General features: G+C 31.8%; 1 non-coding gene across 1 annotated transcript; it reads right to left on the bottom strand.

Moving 5' to 3' along the window:
• Positions 1–4,205: 4,205 nt before the first annotated feature.
• Trnay-gua lies at positions 4,206–4,291 on the bottom strand. Its single transcript is given in 2 exon segments — positions 4,206–4,241; positions 4,255–4,291. It is a non-coding gene; the product is annotated as a tRNA-Tyr (tRNA).
• Between the last annotated feature and the right edge of the window lie 250 nt (positions 4,292–4,541).

The following is a 4,541-nucleotide window of genomic DNA, read 5'->3' as shown; positions in this document are numbered from 1 at the left end:
GAAAAGCAAAAATATTTTATTTTCATTAAAATCCGATTAATCCTCTTGTTGCTTTCATCGAGGATTAATCATAAGGATTAATAACTTGACATTGCCATTTGCAACGTTTCTATTTCAATCACTTCCAGTAATTGTATATCGATTGTGGGGATATTACATCCATATTTTGTCCTTGGTACGCTGCACTTTTACGCATGAAGTTCAAATAATATCAAATAATGTCAATATATTATTAATGTAGTCTAATAAGATTCGGTCATTAATTTGACTAGATGTCCAAGGGTATTAATGTTGACAGATTGTGAATGACTCGTCATGCAGTATTTAAAGCAATGCATCCTGATAGTTTCAATTTTAAAACGTTTTCATACTGTTAAAAAACAAAAGTGAAATATCGACTGGTTGCACACACTGGGTCTGTACAGACTCTCTAAAACGTGTGATCTTGTTTGTCATTCCCATAAAAACACTTTTTGAATATCATGTTAACGATTCATCTCCAATTGTTATTCTTCAAACAGAAATAAATATTAGCTTTCCGAAAGTAGATTTGTGTAAGACTTTGGATTGTTACATTGTAAGACCAGCTTATTTATTACTTTAAACAAAACAGTTTAGTACTTGTACACGGATCAAAATATCAAAGTATCAAAATAAAAATGTGTATAGTAAATAATTCATTAATTTCATTTAATACAGTGTTAATGTGTAGATGTTCTGCCTCAATAAGATTCCCTTGAACTAGTACCAGTTCAGTTATGTGCATTTTGTTTTAAAATAGAACAGTTTGACTTACTAGTTCTACCTTTAAGATAAATATCCCGCCATTATTCTGTTCTATAAATAAACCAGATCTTTGTGCTGGTGTAAATGTACGTATGGCTGAATCATGGTTTTAATTAGTTTGTATGCGTCAGTAGTTGTGCTGATTGTTGATTGTTGATTGTTGATTATTGATTGCTATTGACGCTAAAGTGGCCTATCTTTTGACTCCAAAATGTATTGTGTATGGTATATAACGATAGCTATAACTGATTTATATTGATAGTTTGGAGGATAACTACGGAATCTATTTTACCTTTGTTCCGATATAACGGTTTACAGTGAGTTTTAACATCAAAGTGACAAAAGTAAATGTAGCTTTTAAGTCAATGATTGTTCGGCGTTTTCATTTCATTAACTGTTAACATATGGATAGGTATGTGATTCGCATTCTACGTTAATTCATACTCTCCTTTAAACGTTATCTATACACTACCGAAGCTCAGCCTTGACGGTAAGGGAATCGTGATGGTATTTTTCATACATAGAATAGCATTTGTAAAAAGGTACAGGGGATTAACAAAAGACACACCGTGACATTTGAATGGATAAGTACAGTTTACACAGAACCATAACTACAAAACCACAACATACAGTTTGGTCCTTCTTGTGGGGATATATATATATAGAATAAAGTTAAAATGTCCATGTGACGGTAAATAATAATAAAATAAAAAGTCAAACACAGATCTGCTGTCTCCCTAGTATTTTCGTGGCTACATCGTGCCGCTCTTCAGGGGATTATGAATTTTATTCGGTACATCATTTTATGACGTCATAGTTTGATTAATTAATTATGTACCCTACTACATTTGTATTATGACGTCATCAAACTATGACGTCATAAAATGATGTACCGAATAAAATTCATAATCCCCTAAGAGCGGCACGATGTAGCCGCGAAAGCACTAGGGAGACAGCAGATCTGTGTTTGACTTTTTATTTTATTATATATATTTAACAGAAAGTTCAGTAAACCCCTAAATTAACCAATTTGATCAATGGTACATGTATAAAGCAGTATTTCTCCCGAACCTCGGAAGGGCAGCTGGAACCAGTTTTAAATACCTGGCATGAGTTTTAAAAAGCCAACGTTGTTATTTTAGTTGCCCGAGAATTTTTTTCTATCAAATACGATATATAAATATTCTGATCCTATACATTTCCTTTTTTTTCGTCTGCCTCCATGACTGGATATTAAATCACTAAGATGTCGTTACTTGGTTTGTATGAAATACTACCAATTTCACACGCACGTGTGTTTTCAGTAAATGTCGAACATTTAAAGGAAAACGATATTGACAACACACACGCTGATTCTGTATACACATGTACAGTTTATATCGTACAAAAATGAATCCTTTAACACAAAACCACGGGTTAACTTTCACCCTATAAAAATAAATCTGCAAACAAATATGGCATTTTCGTTCCAAAGCGTCAAACCTAAACATCAAAAAGGGGACTCATGGACCACTGTACCTTAAATGAACATCTACACAGATGTTGATGCCATTCCCCTTCCCATGTATCAAAGTTGTGACATTGACGGTAGGATACCGGGACCGAATCTATCGACCAATCAGATCACTTACATACTTCTATTTATTATGGAATATTTGTATATTCGTTTTTTTCCCTATGTTTTTGTTTTTTTGTTTGTAATTGTTTTTTGTTTTTGTGTGTTTGTTTGTTTTTTGTTTATATTGTATTCCTCTGCGTATACAAACCCATTCCTAAAGCCTAATTATAGAAGGCAGTGTACGTTTGAGTTTCTAACTGTATATATGAAATTTTGTTGAAATTATGAACATGCTTATGTTATTAATTAAGAGCTAAAGAAAACCTAAAATTACGCTGACATTGTTTTTAATGTACATGTATAACAACACCTGTATGGATATCTATCCACTAAACTAATTCCTTCCAGAAGTTAGATACTGCATACAAACGAACGGGGACATTCTCTAACAATACTATATTCAGTAATTTCTTTGACTTCAATGATATAACGAAATACAAATCTATCCTATCCAAGGTTGAAAAATATCCTTACCTGCGTTTTCTGTGTCAGATATATAGACGATAAGCATTATGTTGCCGATTTATTTTATATCAAAAGATTGAATGCCCTGAAATCTTGATATGCAATTAAATAATCATTGACAAAATGAGAATTAACTATGCTCTTTAAATCCTTCTAATTCCAACAAGGTCAATACTGTGAGTTTGACAACATGAAAGTGATCGAATCAATTCTATTTAAATTCGATCAATGCCTGTCTGGATATCACTCAATGTTAACAGTAATTATCATTCCATGAATAAATCAACCAAAGCATTCCATGTCTTACACTGTATGGTTACCATGAGCTTTTGACCTGTGTCTCATGTCGCTGGGGTATCTTATAAATGTTTGTGTCCAAATGTCCAAGGTTCAATATATTTCAGTAAAATTGTAATAATATGACAAGAGTTAATAGAAAAAAAATGTAGTATATTGCCATGGAAGTTTAGTTTACTGAAATATATGTTAATATTTCACTGGAAGATGTATATTAAATAAAGTTTAAATAACAAAACCGCATAAAAAAAGGACAACAGGTAAATTGTCGCCATAGAAATAAGTATAATTAAGTATGATTTATGCATACCGTATATAAATTATTATACGTATTTATATACGGTATGTACCTATTATAGGTATTTATATACGGTATGTACCAATTATACGTATTTATATACGGTATGTACCAACTATACGTATTTATATACGGTGTGTACCAATTATACGTATCTATATACGGTATGTACCAATTATAGGTATTTATATACGGTGTGTACCAATTATACGTATTTATATACCGTATGTACCAATTATACGTATTTATATACGGTGTGTACCAATTATACGTATTTATATACGGTATGTACCAATTATACTTATTTATATACGGTATGTACCAGTTATATGTACTTATATACGGTATGTACCAATTATACGTATTTATATACGGTATGTAACAATTATACGTATTTATATACCGTATGTACCAATTATACGTACTTATATACGGTATGTACCAATTATACGTATTTATATACCGTATGTACCAATTTTACTTATTTATATACGGTATGTACCAATTATACGTATTTATATACGGTATGTACCTATTATACATATTTATATACGGTATGTACCTATTATACGTACATGTATTTATATACGGTATGTACCTATTATACATATTTATATACGGTATTTACCAATTATACGTATTTATATACGGTATGTACCAATAATATGTACTTATATACGCAAATAATAGTATAAATACGGTTAATCCTGTTAAACGAAAAAAAAAATAAAATAAAAAAAATCCCGCGAGCCGGAGTCGAACCAGCGACCTAAGGATAGCTAGTATACCACTACAGTCCTCCGCTCTACCAACTGAGCTATCACGGGATATGGAAAGGTAAACAGACCACGGGGTGATCACAGTCCCCATATCATGTAAATGTGGAACAGGTGGAGTTAATAGCAATATCGATAAAATAGGATACAGTCTTTTAACAGAATGACTTACATTCATACCATAAATATGTAAATATTTCACTGTGAGATCAGCAAGGATCTGGAATTCTCTGCCGGAAACCGTGATATCTGCCCCTAACACAAACTGTTTTAAGAATAGACTTGATAAATTCTGGGAAAA

The sequence above is a fragment of the Pecten maximus genome, chromosome 18, assembly GCF_902652985.1.
Source record: "Pecten maximus chromosome 18, xPecMax1.1, whole genome shotgun sequence".
NCBI lineage: Eukaryota > Metazoa > Mollusca > Bivalvia > Pectinida > Pectinidae > Pecten > Pecten maximus.
This window is presented reverse-complemented; position numbering and strand designations above follow the sequence as displayed.